General features: G+C 41.7%; 1 protein-coding gene across 2 annotated transcripts in view; it reads right to left on the bottom strand.

The window, feature by feature from the left end:
- The window catches only part of MIDEAS (mitotic deacetylase associated SANT domain protein), a 93,119-nt gene extending 76,438 nt beyond the window's left edge, over positions 1–16,681 (bottom strand). The window contains exons 1-2 of one of the 2 annotated variants that reach the window (XM_074997098.1): positions 16,341–16,681; positions 12,388–12,464 (exon numbers count right to left, since the gene is read on the bottom strand). The gene's annotated coding sequence lies outside the window, so the exon portion shown is untranslated. The remainder of the gene's footprint in view (positions 1–12,387; positions 12,465–16,340) is intronic. The other variant, XM_074997094.1, reaches the window with a different exon arrangement.
- Positions 16,682–21,200: the final 4,519 nt, after the last annotated feature.

Raw genomic sequence — 21,200 nt, 5'->3', positions numbered from 1 at the left:
CCACATGCAAGGAAATATTAGGATATCTTTTGGAGCCAATTCTGAATTCATAATACAGCTGATCCAAATAATGCATATGACCCCCAGGAGTGATCACAGATCTGCAAAGTTGCCACTCACCTCTTCTTTCCAGACTAATCCCAAAGTTAATGTTAAAGTTAATGCCATGCTTCATAAACATATTAAGTTAAAAGATTCTAAAGTAACTTATGTTGGCCGTACAGCATCCATGCTCTGACTTTGTATACTTTTTTTTAAATGTATAGAGACCAAGACAAAAATATTTCTGTCCAAATGACAAAGGATTAAAACTCAATTGTCGTTCTATTGCAGTCAAAGGGAAAAGATGTAAAGAGATGGACAACCTTCTAAGCCATATGATAAGCATTTCATAAAGCATTGGTTAAAATACCTGCAGTCCCTCCCTTTCCACAGGGTCACTATGTCCTGCCAATTTATCAAGTCCCAAAAATAAACTAGTTGGGTAACTAAAGATGTCAATAGATTTTCACATTCTCCATATGCAATCAACATTGTACAGAGGGAATGATTACTCAAACACAATTTATCATTTCATACTTATTTATAGTGGAGTATTTTTCAAGCAATTCTGTCATTTTCAATGTCTTAGGACCGAACAGGCTGGCGTGCTCTCATACCACCTGCGTATGCCAACTCTGAAGAGCAGCAATGCATACGCCTCATTGATGCTCGTGAGAGGAAGAAAGGCACAGCAGCAGCTGTACCAACAGAGCCAGGACAATTCCCTTGCTCCCACTGTGAACACCCTTGTTGTTCAAAGCTTGGTGTCCTCAGCCACACGAGTCCACAATCGATGAGCCTGTGCAAGCTCAAGACGTCATTGTTGGACACAACAGACTACCTACATTATTGCTGTCACTAAACAAAAAGTAATGCTATTTATGTTGTGTTGGGAGGTTTCCTATGACCATTTACAAACTTAAGTCACAGTGAACTATATTCTTGAATTATTTCTTGAAGTGATTTTAGTGCTCATGAAAACTGTCAGTTTCAGTTGTGGATCCTAAAGTCCTATTCATCCTAATGAGGGGGATGGCAAATACCCAATCCACTGTGCCTCAGTGTGGTGGCTGCAGAGAGAGTCACTCTCTGAGGGATCAGTCTTGTTTTTTTTGTTTTTCGGTCCTTGACCTTTCTGATGAGGTTGCTAATCTCAGCTCTAGATAGGAGCCATGTAGAAACAGATACTAGTCACTGGGACCTGGACTGAGATCACTAACACTAACAGAATTAAAAATCATTAGATGGTGATTACTTCTATTCACTATCAACTTGGTTTGAATTAGAAACAGTGGCTTGGCAGTGAAACTGCTATAGTTGATTACTGTCTTCCAAATTAATTATATTTTCCTCTTTTTAGGGCAAATTAATATACACAAATAACTTTCACTTAACGCATTCAAGAATCTCAAAGCATTTTACAAGATGTGAGTAAGCCTCACTTTAGCTCTGTTAGGTTATTTCCATTTTACAAATGAGGCAACTGAAGCAGAGAGAGAGGATAAAATTATGTCAACTCTTTCATATCCAGCAGCCCCTGGACTGGAAGATTTCCACATATTCAAATATTCTAGATAATAGAGAGGTATGCCTAGTGTAACCTCAGAGGCACTGAACCACAGACAAGGGAGAGTGAAGTCTCTGCTCTACAGCATTAGCTAAGAGCTACATGTCTGGTAGCTCATATGGTAGAGGCCAGGGCTTCAGCCCCTAAGGGCACAGGTTCACTTCCTCCTGCAATAACCCACATCCATCAGCTTTAAACTAGCAATGCCTACCACTAAAGAAAAACAAGATTAGATATTAACAAAAATATATGTAGAGTACTTTATTTACTAAACAGCAGTATTGTACTCTGTAGGTTTATACAGAATTTGCTGTATTTATTTGTATTTACTTTCACTATACTGTACTTACAGAAAACATAACTAAAATGCCAGTTATTTGAGAGATCTGGATGATAGAATGCTAGATATGAAAGCGTTTACTGTATCAACTGTATAAACAAGCGACAGAAATGGGAATTAAAAACAGTTATGGCCTGTAACTATTAGACCATACTCTCGCCCAATATACTACATTTGCCTTCTTTGCCAATTATGTTTCTCTCAAGTATAATCCTGTATTAAAATACAACAGGTGGTATATTTTAAAATTATAGGCCTGTACTGATGGGCTTACAGGGGCAAAAGAGGGAAAAACACCTCTAATACTTAAACTTTATTACTTTCACTGGAAATTTTAATTTCAATGTAAGCATCTCACTGGGTCTCCATGCAGACAAAATGTCAATGAAAACAGTGCAGAATTTTTAGGAAACATAGCACTAATGTTTGAAAACAAAAACCAGACTACCACCAAATGAAGTACCACTTAGCCACTCCTGTAGAAAAACACTACTGCTAAGCATGAGATAAATGCAAAGACAAGATTCACAGAACATTTTACCACTCTTCTATTGAGCTGAAAAGGAGCACATGGAGAACATGTCTACACAAAGGTACACGTTTAAGGTTTTTTAGAACACATCTTTAGAAGGCCTAGGTAAAAGTCACTAACTTTCTGTGGTTATGTCCTAGACTTCCTATTGTAATGAATACATCAGAAAAGAGAATTTAAGCAGTTGGTCTACATAGGAGCTGTGGTTTGCTAATGTAGACCAAGTTGCTAGATCATTGCCTTAGCTAGCAGATCATTTGGCTGAACAGAAGAGTTAGGGCTAGAGCCTAGAAGCTGTTAGAGCAGCCCTCAGTTTAGTATAAGTTCTTTTAAATTTAAATGGCATTAGAATTGAAAGTAAAATCAGACTCGTTCTGAATTGTCTACATGGAGCAGTAGTAGACACAACTGAGGTCTGAACCCTGCAGACCCAGCTGAGACACACAAGAAGTTCTTTACTGCGTTTTAACATACTATTACATTAAAATGCACCAGCAAGGTCTACATAGGCCAGTAAGTGTGCAGCACACTAACACGTTTTAGAAATCACAGCCCTGTAGTCCCCATTGAACTGGATAGACAAGGCCTTCAAATAAGTTTTGAAATGAAGGCACAAAAAAGTTTTAAAATATTACTGTCTTCCCTGTAAATACCATTAGCTCAAATGAGTGAGCCCCAATAGTGATAACAAAATATCGATAATACTGGATGGGTATAGCATCAGTTTCAAATTTAAAATTTCAAATAAAGGCTAGTGTGGAAGCGCCATGTCTTTAATTAGAATTTATTAGCTTCCAGAAGTGTCCTGTATGTATCCCGCAAAGCTATGCAGTAGCCATCCATGTATGGCTGCTTCCTTCTCCACTTCTCTCCATCCGTGAGCACAGGAAGAAAGTCACAGGAAGCCCACAAATTTTTAATTGAATTGGATTTAGAATTTAAATTTTGCAGCACCCAGGCCTACAAATATAAAGCTCCGGACTCACGGCTGATGGAACTGGGCAGTGGTGGACAGGGCCGATAGCACAGCTACCCACCACTACAGCAACGTCCACAGAGGACGCACGGCACTGGGAATCCAGACAGGTTTCGGGAAGGTCTGAATTCTGTTACTGGGTGCTCTGAATTTTGAGACAGTGCTTTGCAGTCTGGAATTCTACCATGAAACACTCACTAGTAACCAGGGCTACGGCACTGTGGGATAGGTACCCACAATGCACTGCTCATATTGTCAAACTTGCATAGGACAATGCAGATGTGGAAATTCAACATGGAAAAATTATGTTTCAAATTTCAAGGTTTGTGGACACTTAAATCTGAACTCATAGGAACAAAGTTAAAAAAAAATGAATTTATTAAAAATAGTGTAGATGTAGCCTGTGTCTCTCCTTAACAGCTTAGCCATTTGCCACAGCCCAACAGGCAGAATATCAGGGAGCTATAGCTTCCTCACCTTTTGCAGAGAATTTAGAAATATTTCAGTTTTGTTTTGCATTAGACAAAACCAGTTGTAAACCCTTAGAATTGCTCCAAAAGCATTTCCAACCCACAAAATGTCATATACAAAAAGGGACCTGTCCAACCATTATGATGTAAAAATAGAGAAACAATATTTGCACAATGGCTAACTCCTGTGATTATGAAACATAAAAGATGCATGCATGCATCTGATGAAATGGGTCTTTGCTCATGAAAGCTTATGCTCCAAAATATCCATTAGGCTATAAGGTGCCACAGGACTCTTCTTATTTTATAAAAGATAACTAATTCATGATACTCTAGTAATAGGGATGAAACATGCAGACATTTAAATGAGAATGCTGGGAGATCGCACACTACCTCTACCAAGAGATGTAAACATGTGCAAAGATAGTGAATATCACAATAGAGTAAATGAAGATAATTGAAGAGTAAACCAGATAATTGAAGAAATAGCAAAGGAAAAAGCATGAAAAGAAAAGTGCACAGTATCCTCAACTGATCTTGGTGCATAGTATGACTTTTTTGCCACCAATCACCTCATTACTGCAGACTACTGTTAAGACATCGGGAAGCAGATGAACTGTCAGACATTACCACAGGGACCATCACAGACAAAGCAATGACACATTTCAGCAGCATGGTATCACAGTTCAGACTTCAATGAGGCCACAGCAAATTCATGCAATTTAACTTGGAATGGGAATTCACTAGTATCGCATTATCACCATACTATAGCCAGTTAAATAGTAAACTTGAATGTTAACATTTCTAGTACTATACTACAGAAAACTGAAAAAGGCATATAAAATATGTGGTGAACTATTCTTGAATTCAGAAACTCCCACAAAAGGCCTTAATAGCAGCCCCCTTTTACATTTAATGCCAAGTGTGGCAGACCACAGAAGGTTACAATAGCCTAGTGGGGGGGCACGTACGTGGGCATCTGGGTCTGTGCTTTTATGTTCCCTAGCGACTAAGGTCCAACAAGGATGAGCCTGCAGCACCAACATCTGTGGCTAATTAAGCACCTGTGGCCAATCAAGGCCTGTGGAGCCCTTGAAAAGGCCTCCCTTCAGGTAAGGAGGGGGAAGGAGAAAGGGGGCTGACCAGGAAGGAGGAAAGGTCTGCAAAGGAGAGCCCTGCAAGAGGGAAGGCTTGCTGAAGCTATGGGAAGAGGAACCAGGGAAAGAGTCTGGGGGAGTGGCCCAGGGAAGAAGCTGTTGCCTTTTCAACTGAGGGAGACAGCCCCTCCAGCAGCAGCTGCCCAGGGTCCCTGGGCAGGAACCCGGATCAAGTGGGAGAGGACCAGGTTCCCCGCCAGACCACCCCACACTCCCCAGGAGAGCTCCAAAGGAGCAGAGGGAGCTCCAATGCCCATGCGGGGACTCTCCCCATTTATGACTGTGCCTATGGCTCAGTAGACTGTGCCCTACCCCAAGGGACCCCTGGAGGCCAAGCAAAAGGGGGCACAGCCAGCCTCTGAGGCATTACGTTAATCACCCCAAAGCGCAAGACCCACAAAGACTGCTCAGGACTGTGTCACATAAGATATAGATACGTTGGTGCTTATGACTCCAGCATTACTATATCCAGCTGGCAGTGGTGGAAGGAACAACAGATAAAAAGACTCAAACCTGCTATGACTGACAAGCTAATGACCTTCCAGAACCACAATGGGAGATCCAGCCAAAAATCAAATTCTTTCCTCATGATCCCTTAATTGTGCAACTGAAAGCAATCAACATGTATTGAACAGATAAATCCTCATTCACATAGCAGGAGATGGCCATATATTTAACTTAAACTGGAAATACATTCATTCGCTATAAACATAAGACATGGATGTGGAGGACAGAGAAATACACATTCCTCTGTGACTTTGTTATCAGGAACAATGGCTCACAAGTGACTAACAGATATTGGAAAAAGATTCGCAACGCATCATGTTATCAGAAGAAACAAGTTGTATTTGCTCCACCATCAAACTACCTGCAAGATATACAAGACTATGTAGACATATTACAGCATGAACACACACACCTTCCAGACCAGAGGTTAGTTTCCAAGGAAGCGAAGAGTGTGACCAAAAATATGTTGGTACAGGCTGAACCTCTCTTGTCCTGCAACCTTGGGACCAGACAGGTGCTAGATAAGAGTTTGCCAGACTATGGGAGGTCAATATTTTCCTGCAGCATTACCAACACTCCCACTGCTTACTGGGCTCTTAGAAGACACTTAGGGTAAATTACAGCTAAATAGCAGTCTAGAGCACTGAAAGACAGGACTAGTGGCTGTAAACAAACATCATGGGACTATGGGAATCTTGGCCACACCTCAGATAAGTGGTCATCTGGCTAACTAAAGTCAAACTGGATTACAAATGTTGCCAGACAAGAGTGTTACAGATTAGAGAGATTCAACCTGTATTAAATTATATGAGAGAGACTTAAGAGAATATATGTTAAATATGTATGTGAGTTATTAATGTTCAATTTTCTTTCTGGAATAAATGATAAAGAGGATATTGTGCCAGATTCCTCTTATGAGGAGTCATGGTATGATTTTACATATAGGGTAATGTCAAGGGGCATTCCACTTTCAGGAAATACTTTATGGCTACATCTACACTACAGAGATTTTTTAAAAGAACTTCTTTCAAAAAGAGTGTGTCCACACACAAAGCGGATCAAAAGAGTGATCTGCTCTTTCAAAAGAGTGTCCACCCCACCCCACTCTTTCAAAGAACAGGCCAGGGATCAAAAAAAATCAGGTGCCATGAGGACTGCTCTTTCGAAAGAAGGACCCTGCGGAGTGTCTACACATGTTTTCTTTCCAAAGAAGCTTTCGAAAGAAGGTGTTCTTACTGAAACAGGAACGAAAGAGTGCTTTCGAAAGGAGTGCTGCATTCTTTTGATTTACTTTCGAGAGAATGCTTTTTGTGGGTAGATACTCCATGGGATCTTTCGAAAGAGCCCTCTTCTGAAAATTCTTTGGAAAGAACTTGCTAGTGTAGACACAGTCTCTGAGGACTGCTCGTATAGAGGAAGGAAAAAAACCCAAATGTTTCACTGTCTTGGCTCTCTCCTTTTGTATTCGAACACTAAAAAACACAGCATGTCGGTTAAATACTAGAAATAAAATTAACAAGTCCTGCTTCCTAGTTACCTGTTTTATCACTAATATTTGCATTTAACCAATACTGCCATTAATTCACATGGGAGAACTCCAAATTAATGATCAAAGAATTGAAAACAAAGGATGAGAGACTGCAGAGGGAAAATATTATTCCAGGCTTTTGTGTGTCTTTCAAAAGAGCTTATTTTTACAAATTCTAAACTCTGTGTTCTCTCAGTCTTTAACTTTAACTTCATACTAAAAAGATAACAAGTCTAATTTAATGCTAAACAGTAGCTGTCAAAGAAACAACTGGTTACCGGTGTAATTTATTGGTACATCTGAATGGTTGTCAGATTCAGTGGTGATAAAAAGATAGGCAAATTCCACAGAGTATCAGTACAGCTTATGTAATATAGAGAAAATAAAACAAACCATTGTCTTATATGACTTTGAGCCTTGGAATAAGGGCAGGTGGTCACAATTTAGCCTAGATAAGTGAGAACATTTGTACTTTGGGAGAAGCAGCCAGAAGAGTTAGCCAACTTGATCTCACTGTCATGAGATCCCCATGATGCAATCTAGGGCTGTGGGACAGCTGTGCCCCCTTAACTCTCCAACCTATGCTCTCTCTCACAATGCTTTGCTAGTGACAAGCGGCAAACCCACTGTGTTCTGTTTTATACCTACGGCCCTGCCAAATTCATGGTCCATATTGGTCAATTTTAGTGTAATAAAATTTCATGATTTCAACTATTCAAATCTGAAATTTCATGGTGGTGTAACAGCAGGGGTCATGATCAAAAAAGGACTTTCTGGAGGGGTCACAAGATGATTGTAGGGGGGTGCCGTTAGAGTTAGGTTGGAATGTTATAGCTTTTGTGCGATTTCTTCAAATAGACTCCATATTGTATTCTGTGTTCAAAATGGATTGCCTGTATGGTTTCCATTTTGAAAGATGGTGGTGGACGTGAACTCATCTTCCCCCAAGCAAGGCGGAAAATTAAGGTGTGAAAATGAGGGTGGGGAGTTGACCTTTGTCTGCCCAGAGACAAGAGGATATATAAAGGGGCAGAGCCTGCCCTTCAGGTCCTCAATTTTTGTTGCTTCCTCTGCTGCACTCTCTAGTGCCCCCTGTCAGAGCTGGCAGCGAGGGCGACAGCTGAATGCTGCTAGGCCTCATAGGCCAGTCTGACAGCTGGAGAGAGGCCAGCTGATAGCTAGGGCAGCAATCAGAATACTGCTAGGCCTTGTAGGTCACTCCATTTTAGTTTGTCTTATTTTATTTCTTGTTGAAAAGACTTCATATACACTCACACACTTCCCGGAAGATCATTTCCTCCAGACATTGCCCACACAGGATGGCAGGTCAAGTGTAGAAGAAAGAAGATGGAGGAAGATCACACCCTTGCTCGACAGTTCCTGTCTCCAGTCTGGAACATCCCTGAAGGCTAATCCCTGAACTCTCCTTTTGCCTGGGAAATGGTACTGTCTGATTCATCTCTTCTCTGAAATTCCTTTGAGGGTTTAACTACACTAACATCTGAGCTGTTATTTAGTGTATTCTTTATGTTTTAGGGAGTCCTATTTCAGTTACTGTGTTGTATCATATTGTTTATATCGTTAAAATAAAACCTTATCTTTACTCCACCACCCTGTCATAACTACACAACCAATGATAGAAGTGGAGGGGGTAGAGCATTGCAGACCAGTCCATCTTCTGACAAGTTCTGTAATTCTGTCTCAACCTAACAGTGGGTGTATTGCTACACTTACTTCTGTGCAGCTGATGATAGTGCTGCCTTCAAAGCAGGGCTGTTGGAGGGCAGTATCTGCTGGCTACCAGACCTCTCTGAAGGCAGAGCTGTCACCAGCAGCAGCACAGAGGTAATGATGGCATGGTGTACTATGTCAGCCTTTACTTTGGCACTTCTGTCCAGAGAACTGGGCTCTCAGTCAGTAGCCGCCACTTGCTGGCTGCCCAGCTGTGAAGGCAGCAGCACAGAAGGATGGCCTGGTATGATACTGCCACCCTTATTTCAGTGCCACTGCCGGCAGGGTGCTGTATTAGAGCTGGGCATTGAGTCTACAGCTGCTACTCTCCAGCCGCTCAGCTTGGAAGGCAACCAGAAATAAGAGTGGCAATATCATAGCATATCATCCTTCTGTGCTACTGTGACCTTTCCTACAGTAACCTAGTGACTCCCCTGCAACTCTTTTGGATCAGGACCCCAAATGTGAGAAATGTTGGATCTCCTGTGAAATCTGTGTAGTAGAGGTATAGCACAGTAGAAAACTCACAACAGATCAGATTTCATGGAGGGAGACCAGATTTCATGGCCTGACACATTTTTCATGGCTGTGAACTTGAGAGAGCCCTATTATACCCTTAGTCCATGTGCTTGGAGAGCTCTAGCCCAGGCATGACTGGCGGGCACTGCTGAGTCAAAAGGTGAATCAACACCCTGGTATGTCTCCTGCAGACCTGAAAACTTTCTAACTGCATCCCCTCCCAAAGCCTCACCCCCATACCCACTACATTCCCCATCCCTCAGTGGTTCACTTTCCTCCACCTGCACTCCCTTTCAGTGGGCTGGGGCAGGAGATAGGGTGTGGGAGATGGTGAGGCTCTGGCTGTGGTTGCAGGCTCTGGAGATGAGGGGTTTGGAATGCACAAGGGGGTTCTGGGATAGGGGATGCAGCCAAGGGATTCCAAATGTGGAGAGAGTCTGCAGGCTGAGGCAAGGGCATTAGGATGTGGGAGGTAGTGAGGGCTCTGGGCTGGGGGTCCTGGCTTTGAGGTATGGGTAGGGATGAGCAGTTTGGAGTGCATGAAGAGGCTCTAGGTTTGGGGGTGCGGCCAAGGGATGAGGAGTGCAGGAAGGGGCTGCAGGTTAAGACAGGGGATTGGTGTGCAGGAGAGAATGAGGGCCCTGGGTTAGAGCCAAGAATAAGGGCTTCAGGGTGTGGGAAGGGGCTCTGAGGGTGGGAAGAAGGGTTGGGAGAGTGAAGGCTCCAGGTTGGGTATGGGCTCTGTGATGGGTGGGATTGGGGATGAGGGGTTTGGATGCAGGATGAGGTGCTGATTGTGGGAAGGGGGGGGCTTGGAGTTGGAGCATGGGCTTTTCTCAAAGAGCTCCTGGTCGGTGTACAGCAAGGCTGAGGCAGACATTTGATTGTGTATTTTAATTTCATAGACTCAACAATTTTTTGTCACAATAAATACAGCAAAAAAAAAAAAAAAAAAAAAAAAAAAGGTTAAAAAAGAAACAAGATATAAAAAAAACATTTCAGAGTTTACCCTATCCAGAAATCATTTTACTCTAACATTTTCTGATTTGATCAGTTTTAGGGGGAAAAAAAAAAAAAAAAGATATTATGGAACAGACGTCTATTGGAAGTAAAAAAAAAAAAAAAAAAAAGTAACGTAGTTCAAACACAATAAGCATTGACTGGTATTAAAAAAACAACCAAGTGTTTGGAGTTTTTCCATCTTGGGAACGAGAAGAGTTTCAGGTAATGAACTCTGAAAAAGCTGGCTATATATTCCTCACCCCCACCCCAATATCGTCATAATAAAGTTCAATAAAATTTAATATAAAAAGCATAATCTTTCGAAACGTTTCTTAAACCATCCTAGAAAATCTAAAACAGACAATTACATCCTTGAACCATCCTATTCAAATCAATATAAAAAACCCTCCTGTTTTCATATATAGCAACAGAGGTCCTGGAACTAGGGGTTCTGAGGTTGCTGCCACTCCTCCTGGCATTAACTGATTTCCATATGTGCAGGGTTTACGGCAGGGGTCAGCAACCTTCAAGAGGCAGAGTGCTGAACTCTGACCTTTTGATCTCTATGTACAGTGCGAGTGAGACTTTTTTGAAGTCACTAATAGTCCCACTTACAACAGCTTCATTAATAAATAAACATAGATGGTGGTGGGTTGGTAGCATTAGCAAGTCTTTTTGTTAATCCACAGGTGGCATGGCTTTGAGCAACCTCCTGCCTACGTGGGGGAGGAGGGGCAGGGCTGAGCCCCTACCTTGTGTGCCAATGAAAATCAGTTTCTGTACCACTGACCCCTGCTTTACAATTGGGTCAATGGCTCTGACCACCCCCACTGTACAAATTGTTCCAGCGCTGCTGTGCAGTCAAATCTAGTTCCTGATTCTATAAAGATTTATGCACATGCATAACCATCACCCTGAGACAATTTTATGCATGTGGGAAATTCCATTCCCTCCAAGAGACAACAGTCATGTAAAGTAAAGCAGATAGTTAAATGTCTGAAGGAGCAGGGCCTAACCTCCCAATCTTGCACACATTTCTGCTTGTAACTATATATCTATGAGTCATCTCATTGAATATCATGAGAGAATTTGTGGGAATATAGCTGCTTATCTGGCTAAGGGCTTGCAGGAACAAAGCCTATAACGTCTTTCATGTGAGTTGTAAGAAAACAAAAGATTTCACTGAGAGCAGATCTTTCTGCATTATAAACACAAAGCACCCAAAGAAATAAACATTAGTAAAGATTTCATTAGCTTTCTTTCTGGAAATAATTTGATGTCAGAACATGCGATTATGGTGTCACTTCAGTCAGACTGAAGAAGGATGAAGATAAATGCAGAAGTACATAATGGGTCAATAGTGCACTGATTAAATATCTTATTTTAATATACTGGTGGTTCATGGAACAAACACTGGCGACATTAGTGGGCTTCCCATTTGACCTATATACTATGGTTTAGGTAATTTGAAAAGCTCAAGATAATTTATGCTTCAAACAAACAAACTCAATGCTCTTTGTTCACGATAACTATGTATACTTTTATATGCACTGTCAGTAATAAATTGAGGTGTATAAACACCTCAAAAGAATTGCGTTTCCAATGGAGTTGAAGTATGTCCCAAACCTCCAAGACATAAAATAACACTCGTCATTTCTATAGTTCCTTTTACCTGGAGGGTCTCAAAACACTTTTAAAGCAAAAATTAAGTTTCACAGGAACTAAAAATTAAGACGGCATTATCCTCATTTCATAGCTGAGGAAAGTGAGGAAGAATTTAATGCCATTTTTTTCAGAACTAACTAGGGGGCTTAGATGCTCCAATTGCTGAGTGCTTGAGACACACCGTACCTGATTTCGTAAGTGGCAAGCACTCAGACCTACAAGTGAAATCACTGGCAGCTATGGATACTCAGTATCTCTGCACCTTTATGGCATCTCGAGTTAAGCGCTTATGAACTTACACATCCAAAAATTACATACCACATTCCAAAAATCTTAGTCAAAGAGACTTACAACAAGTCAGTGGCACTCTGGAACGGAGCACAAAAATTCTATCTCCCAATTTCTTGCTCTACATATGAGCCAATTAACTAGAGAAAAAACAAACATTTAAAATCTATTATTGAAAAGAAAATCTACATTGCTCTTAAGTTCTAATTTTCCAAAAAATTGCCAAGATTGCAGTATGAATCAGACTAGCCCTGGCTCTTCCACTACTGCCAAATTCGAGTTTTTAAAAACAACTTGACTTTTGCCGCTTCAATAACCATGAAATATCTTTAAATCATGAGGTTTTTTTTTAAATAGTAAATTTGGGGGGGGGTTACTTACCCCCCTTTTTTATACCTTTTTTATAGTATACTTAGGTCAGGTTTTCAAGCTTGTCTGCCTACAGGAAGGCTAAAATTATTTTTATGCATATGCTAAATAATAAATAATTGTAGTAATAATAGAAACTGCTCCTCCATCATCCAAAGATTCCTGGGTCTAGGCTTTTAAGAACAACACTGTATATTGGCAGACTCACAATAAAATCACCAGAGTTGGGAACATTGTGTCTTTATCACACTCCTCTTCTAAAGCTTTTACTTCTTGTGGCAGAACATGATGGGACAGATAACGTGACAGAAACTATCATATTGTCTCTATATAAATTCCTGCTATTCCCATATGTTGAATACTGAATGCAGATTTGGTCACCCCATCTAAAAATATTTGGAATTGTAAAAAGTTCAGAAAAAGGCAACAAAAATAATTAGGGGTATGAAACAGCTTCTGTATGAGGAAAGATTAAAGATTAATAAAACTGGGAGTTTTCATCTGGAAAAAGAGATGCCAAAAGAGGGATATGATTGACAGAGCCATCCCATCTGTAGAAGGAGCTGGGGCAGCTGTCCCAGGCCCTGTGCTTTTGGGGGCCACAAGGTGGCTGCCACAGCCATCCTACGGACGCAGTGGGGAGGGTTATCTTGGGCAGGGTGCAGGCATTGGGAGCAGGTGGTGGCAGCTGAGAACTGCCTCCCCACCTCACACCTCACTCACCATATGTCTCGAGTAGCAGCCTGCTCAGCATGATGGGAGACTGTGGCAAAGTGGAGCAGGCTGCTGTTCATGCTGCATGGTTGGAGTGGGGAAGGCTGAGGGGATGCAACCCGCTGATGATGCTGTCCATGGCCTGCACCCCATCTCAGGTAATCCCCAACCAGACTGTTCAGGGAGGGTTTACCCCAGACTTCCCCCTCTTGGGACAGTCCTGATGACTGAGGTCTATAAAATCATGACTAGTGTAGATAAGGAAGTGCTATTTACATCTCATAAACCAAGAACTGGGGGTCACCACATGAAATTAATAGGCAGCAGGTTTAAAACAAAATGTTTAAGAAGCATTCCTTCACACAATGCACAATCATCCCGTAGAACTGTTTTTCAGAGGATGTTGTGAAGGTCAAGACTAAAACATGATTGAAAAAGAACTAGATAAATTCACGTAGGATAGTTCTATCAATGGCTCTTAGCAAGGATGGGCAGGGAAGGTATCCCTAGTTTCTTCAAGAGGCTGGGAATAAATGGCAGGGGAATGGATTATTTTATGATTACATATTTTCTTCATTCCTTCTGAGGCACCCAGCACTGGCCACTATCAGAAGACAAGATACTGAGCTAGATGGGACTTTTGGTCTGACTCAGTATGCCATTTTTATGTTCTTATGCAAACTACCTTCTTCACCTTGCCCTCTCACACACAACAGGATAGCTGAATTGCATGCACTTTTTAATTTTAATGCACTTGTTTCTCCTCACCCAGTATGCAAGAGGCAAGGCCCTGACTAGAGTCACAATTGCATGTCTACACAAAATCCACCAACCTATTACAAGAACTGACTGCTTAGTACCTACTGAATTGTCAGAATGCAAGTCAACAGGTTCACCAAGCTTTCAAAATCTTTTACAAGTTCAGATATTACAGGCATATTCTGGCTGCGCCTACACTTGCATTCCTTTTCCGAAAGAGGCATGCAAATGAGGGAAATTGAAAATGCAAATGAGGTGCAATTTACATATCTGGGACCTCATTTGTATATTCTTTCAAAAGAGCTTCTTATGAAAGAAGAAAAACTGTGTACATGCAGCTCTTTTGTAAGCAAACCTCATCATTGAAAGAACCCGTCTTCCCATAAAAAAAGGGAAGAAGAGTTCTTTCAAAGATGGGGTTTACTTTCAAAAGAGCTGCGTCTACACTGATTTTCTTCTTTTGAAAGAATATGCAAATGAGGCCCCCAATGTGTAAATCTACACCTCATTTGGAATTTCAATTTCCCTCATTTGCATGCCTCTTTCAAAAGAGAAATGCAAGTATAAACACAGCCTCTGTGTGGAGTACATCAAATCTAGGACTAGTGGCACCAATTTCTTTTACAAAACCTCCCTTCTCCCATGTATTTATTTTTATTTTTCGGGGGCGGGTGAGGAGGCAATGAAAACAGATTCATTTTCTTCATCTTTTAATTCCAAGGTGTTTGATAATATTTCAGAGAGGGATCATTATGACTTGAGGTCAAAAACCAAAAAGGAATTTAGCAGCTCGGTAATGGCTAAATTCTCTTTTTATTATTTGCAATGCAAATTCACTTTGGGTTCAATACAGAAGTCTTGCACAATACAGAAGTGTATGCACACTAGTTCCAACAATGCCTTCCTATGCAGTCACATTGTAATTATACACTGTCATGAAGCTTGACTTCTATGAACTGCAGTATCACCCTATAAACAACTAATCTCAGTCTCTGCATGAGGACATTTCTCAGTCTTCTCCTCCCTTTGCTATCTGCTCGCTGCCGTGACGCAGAGAACCTTTGCACTGCCTACAAACCAGTAAACCTGGACTTAATCAACTTATCCTGTCTATTATATATTTTTTTCAAATAGTTGTTTTAAAAACAAATGCCAAATCGATCTATAAATTGCAGTGTGGAACAATTCCTGTAGGCTTGCAACCTGGAAAGGGTTCATTAAGCAAAAATTAATCTTTGTTTAAAGTGAATTAGAATAAAGGGCTTGTATTATATAAGACATTCACAGATGTGTGTGGGTGTAGTGTCAGCTTTTATTAGTAAACTGCAAAATATCAGTCCTTTACAATTGCAGCAAGATGAAGAACTGCATAATTTAGAATGCAAAATTGTCAAAAACAGGAGAATATATTTTTAAAAAATCAAAAACAAAACCTCAAAGGATGTTTATGATCTTTGAAAATCAAGAGTTCCTTTCTGTTTAATTCAATACTTGCATAAAAAAAAATCAGTTGGCTTCCTTCCCACATGTACAGAAGTCTTAAAGATTAAGCACTTTTTCCACACTTTACACATTGCACAAAGGGCTAATAAACAAGGAACAATAAAAAAATCTTGCACTGAGATCAGATACTGATCATATGGAAATGCTAACAGGAGGAAACGCATTCCAGAGGCAGTTTCTTAAGTACACTGAAAACACAATATATTTAGAGCTTGAATGTGGCCTTGGCTTACAAAAAAATAGAGCAAATAGCTTTGAAGGACCTTCTCTTAAAATGTGTTTTAAAGGAACCTGATCGTTACTGTTTCCAAAGAGAAGAAACAGAAGTTGTTTCCCCACGAAGAAAGGAACTTGTCCCATTGCACTTTCTGCTGCTATACTCCGCCCTGCAAGCGCGTGGGCCCCAAAAAGAGCAAAGTCAGCTGCTCCTGTCATTTGGCAAGGCCGAGATGGAGGTGGGGTGGCAAGGCCACATCGACGGAAACTTAACTGCAGCTCTCCCTTTCTAAGCTCTTTTCAGCTCGTCTCGCCCCCCAGAATAACCACAGATCAACCCACGGATTTAAAAAAAAAAAAAGAAAGAAAACAATGCCACTGATACGGAAATCAATCAATACCCCAAATAAAGCTACTGCAGCAGAGAGGGCGGAGGACGGAATTTGTTTGCTTACCTTGGAAGCTGCAGGCAGTTCTGTCCCCAGCTCTGCTACTCCGAGAAGTGGGGGAACGAAGATGAAACAATTAACAAAAACTTTGCTCCTTTCTCGCTGGGGCTGACTAAAAGCGTCACTTCCTCACACTGTAAGTGGAGGAGGCTCCCAATAGTCCTTTGAAGCCAACGCCTCCTCCTGCTTCTCTCCTCCAAGAGCTTGAGCAGCTCTGAGGGGCAGGAGGGGGCGATCCTTGCACGCTGCCCTTCTCACACACAGATCGTCCCGTGACCTTCTGTCCTCGCTTAGCGTTCGCTGCGTGTTTGCAGGAAAAGAGGGGAGGGGAAGTTCTGCCGCGCCGAGCCGAGGGGCGAACCCTCGCTGTGAAATGCCGCTCTGTGCATGTCACGCCTTGCGAAACTCCTAGGTTATATAATGTGTCCAGTCCCCAGGCTGTCCCTTGAGATTGGTCTAGTGTCTTAAAGGGAAAGATTATAACGTGAATTTCAGTTTCACCCTATAAACAACTAGTCTCAGTCTGTGCATAAGGGTATTTCTCAGTCTTCCCCTGCCTTTGCTATTCGAAGCAACTGGCACCAGAGAATATATTCCCGGTTCTTTTCCTTGGTCCTCTCCTGAGGCACAAACAATAGGGTTAAAAGTGAGGAGCCATAACGTTCTGGGGAGGCTGACAACTCTTCAAACCATTTCAGGAAACACTGGATGTTTCACCAAACCTCTGAAACTTTCTAATTTTCTTTTTGATACAGAAAATTGTTCTCTCACCCGGTGTACTATGTACCTCTTGGATATTTAAATGGTTCACTCACATTCACAAGAGTGTTGAGAGCAAGACATGGGAAGTCATTCTTCTGCTCTACTCTGCACTCATTGGGCCTCAAATGGAGTACTGTGTCCACTTCTGGACACCACATTGCAAGAGAGACCTGGAGAACTTGGAGAAGATCCAGAGAAGAGCGACAAGAATGATTAAAGATCCAGAGAACATGAGCCCTGAGGGAAGACAAAAAGAACTGGGTTTGTTTAGTTTAGAAAAGAGAAGACTTAGAGGGGACAGGATAGCGGTTTTCAGGTACCTCAAAGAGGGTTACAAGGAAGAGAGACAAAAATTGTTCTGCTTGGCCTCTGAGGGCAGGACAAGCAGCAATTGGCTTAAACTGCGGTAAGGGAGGATGAGGTTGGACATTAGGAAAACCTACCTGACTGTCCGGTGGCAAAACATTGGAATAAATTGCCTAGAGAAGTTACAGAATCTCCACCATTGGAGATATTTAAGAGCAGATTAGACAGATACCTGTCAGGCATGGTCTAGACAGTGCTTGGTTCTGCTGTGAGAACAGGGAGTCTGGACTCAATGACCCCTCAAGGTTTCCTTCCAGTTCTCGTGTTCTGTGATTCTATAATTCATATGTAGTGCTAGGGAATATATCTCTTTCAGTCACCCTGGTCAGAGGAAAAATATATTCGGTGCTCTCAAAGACACTCAACCCTTTAGCACTTTAGGCCAGGGAGTAAAAGTTTTGTTCTATCATCACTCTCCATGCAGACAGCCTGGGGTATTGATGCAATATTCATTGACAACAAGTAAATCATTATAAAACAATGCTTTTGGACAGCGTTAAAATGACGAGGAAATTCACCCAGTGGGTCATGAAGAAAAATATGCTAGCAAGTCAAATCAAAAGGAAGATGGAAACATTTTGGTAAAATCCCTCCATATATTCTTTTTTCCCTCATTTTTGACCACTTAGTCTACATCTAGAGAGTTTTGTCGACAAAACCAGAGTTTTGTTGATAAAACTCATGGTGCGTCTTCACACAAAATGCATTTTTTCAAGTCTGACAACAAAATTCAGCACCTCTGCTGACAGCATTCTGCCTCTCTGTGATGAAGAATAACACCTTTGACAACAGTTTCTGTAGACAAAAAAGCCGTGTAGATGCTCCGGGGGGCCCCACTGTAGACAGACAGGGCTTCCAGTTCACCAGGCAGCCCTGTTTGCTGAGCTTCTGGTTGGCCATTCTGTCAAGAGAGCAGCCAGGAAGTCTGGCCACCCTCTGTCGACAGAGCAGATTGCTCTTTCGATCCACTTGTGTGTGTAGACGTGATCTGTTGACAGAAGTTTTGTCAGAAGATCTCTTCTGACAATAACTTCTGTCAACAGATCACTGTAGTGTAGACATAGCCTTAAGTTTAAACCCTCCCCCACTTTCCTTTTTCCCTGTGCAGCACCCAAAGGCTAATAATAGAATTGCTCAAACCTAGGTCTATTTATCATCTCTAATTTACATAGCTATATAATGTACAAATGATAAATGCAAACCACTCTACAATGGGCTTTTTAATTTCTGCAACAGTAATAGAACAATATAATACTGCCTACCAATGGTTCTCAAAGTACTTTACAAAGTAGGTCAATATGCTTATCTTCACACTACAGAGGTGAGAAACTGAGGCACAGTGTGACAAAATCACATAACAAGTGTGCTGCAGATTTGGGGGGAAAAATATTATCAAAACAATGATGACCTCCAAGAATATTAGGAGTGAAAACAGAATGCAGGCAGAAGCCCAGCAACAGTGTGGCAGCTATCCAATTTATTGCACCCAATGTAGCATGTATGATTACTTGCCATGGGGGAGGTGGTATACATGTGCATTTGGTGCAAGGAGCTCCTGGCCCTCAGAAGCCATGCGTGGGCTTTGGAGACCAGAGTGGCTGAACTGGAAGAGTTAAGTGAAGCAGAGAAGTACACAAATGAGACTTTCCAGGACACAACAGAATAGTTCCACCTCTAGTAAGACAACCTCTTTGCTGTTGAGAAGGATGAACATTTCAGGGAAAAATATCATCCAACAAGAGTGGAGGTAAACAATCTCATACAGTTAAGACTCTCTTTACAGATGATGTCATCATATCCTCTTGCACGGAAAAAAATGTCTCTGGTGGAAAGAAGCTGAGTTGTTAGGATGAAATAGGTATTAGTAGTGGAGGATTCACTCATAGAAGCATAGACAGCTGGGTTTGTTATGACTGGGAGAACTACATGGCGACTTGCCTGCCTGGTTCAAAGGTTGCAGATCTCTTGAGACATTCAGATAGACTTATGTGTAGTGGTCATGGTATATACAGGTACCAACGACATAGGGAAGGATAAAAAGAGAGGTTTTGGGGGCCAAATTTAGGCTATTGGGTAAGAGATTGAAATCTAGGACCTCCTTGGTAGAATTCTCCAAAATTATTTCACTTCCTTGTGCAGGGCCAGGTAGACAGGCAGAACTTCAGGGCCCCAAAGCATGGATGAGATGATGCTGTAGGGAGGAGAGCTTTAGATTTATTAGCAACTTGGGAAATTTTGGGGGGGAGGGGGAGCCTATGCAGGAAGGATGTACTCCACCTAAACCAAAATGAACCAGATTGGTGGCACTTAAAATAAAAAAACAACAACAACATAGAACAGCTTTTAAGCTAAAGGCTGGGGGGAAGCTGTTGGGTCTGTAATCTATCATTCAAATCAACTTCTGTACCAAATGACTAGGGCCGTGTCTACACTAGCCCCAAACTTCGAAATGGCCATTTGCATGGCCATTTCGAAGTTTACTAATGAAGTGCTGAAATGCATATTCAGTGCTTCATTAGCATGCGGGCGGCCGCGGCACTTTGAAATTGATGCGCCTCGCCACCACGCGGCTCGTCCCGACAGGGCTCCTTTTCGAAAGGACCCTGCCTAGTTCGAAGTCCCCTTATTCCCATGAGCTGAATAAAGGGACTTCGAAGTAGGCGGGGTCCTTTTGAAAAGGAGCCCCGTCGGGATGAGCCGCATGGTGGCGAGGCGCATCAATTTCGAAGTGCCGCGGCCGCCCGCATGCTAATGAAGCGCTGAATATGCATTTCAGCACTTCATTAGTAAACTTCAAAATGGCCATTTGCGTGGCCATTTCAAAGTTTGGGGCTAGTGTAGACATAGCCTAGAAGACAATTAATGTGATGCCAATTTTTAAAAAGAACTCCATAAGCAATTCTGGAAAAAACAGGCTAGTAAAGCTGCCTTCCGTACCAGACAAACTGGTTGAAATTTTAGTAAAGAACAATACTGCCAGACAAATAGATGAATGTAATTCATTGGGGAAGAGTCAACATGGTTTTTGTAAAGGAAAATCATGCCTCACCAATCTATTAGAATTCTTTGAGGGGGCTAACACGCATGTGGACAAGAAGTGTCCAATGGATATACTATACTTAGATTTTCAGAAAGCCTTGGTTCCTCACCAAAATCTTTTAAGCAAAATAAAAGACTTCTCATGGATTGGTAACTGGTTAAAAGATATAAAAGAAAGGGTAGGTACGAACAGTAAGTTTTCGTAATGGAGAGGTAAATAGGGGTGTGCTACAGGGATCTATATTGGGATGAGTACTATTCAACATACTAATGAACAATCTGGAAAGAGGGGTAAACAGTGAGGCCGCATCTACACTAGCAAGTTCTTTTAGAAACTGAGGCCCTTTTTTGAAAGAACACGTGGAGCGTCCATACACAAAATGCGCTTTCGGTCTGAAATTGAAAGAATGCATCTCTTCTTCTGCAAACCTTCTTCTGCTCCCAGATCATGAAGAGCGCCTCCTTTCAAAAGGTTCTTCTGAAAAAGAGGACATGTAGACACTCCATGGGCCATTTTTAAAAAAAGTAGACCTCTTGGTGCTGGACTTTTTCATCCCTGGCCTGTTCTTTCAAAAGAGTGGGGACTGTGTGGACACTTGCTATTGAAAGAGTGGATCTGTCTTTCAAACTGCTTTTTTGCGTGTGGATGCACTCTTTTTCCAAAGGACTCTTCCAGAAGATCATCTTTTGAAAGATCGC

This window comes from Carettochelys insculpta, chromosome 6 (assembly GCF_033958435.1).
Source record: "Carettochelys insculpta isolate YL-2023 chromosome 6, ASM3395843v1, whole genome shotgun sequence".
In the NCBI taxonomy this organism is placed as follows: Eukaryota; Metazoa; Chordata; order Testudines; family Carettochelyidae; genus Carettochelys; species Carettochelys insculpta.
This window is presented reverse-complemented; position numbering and strand designations above follow the sequence as displayed.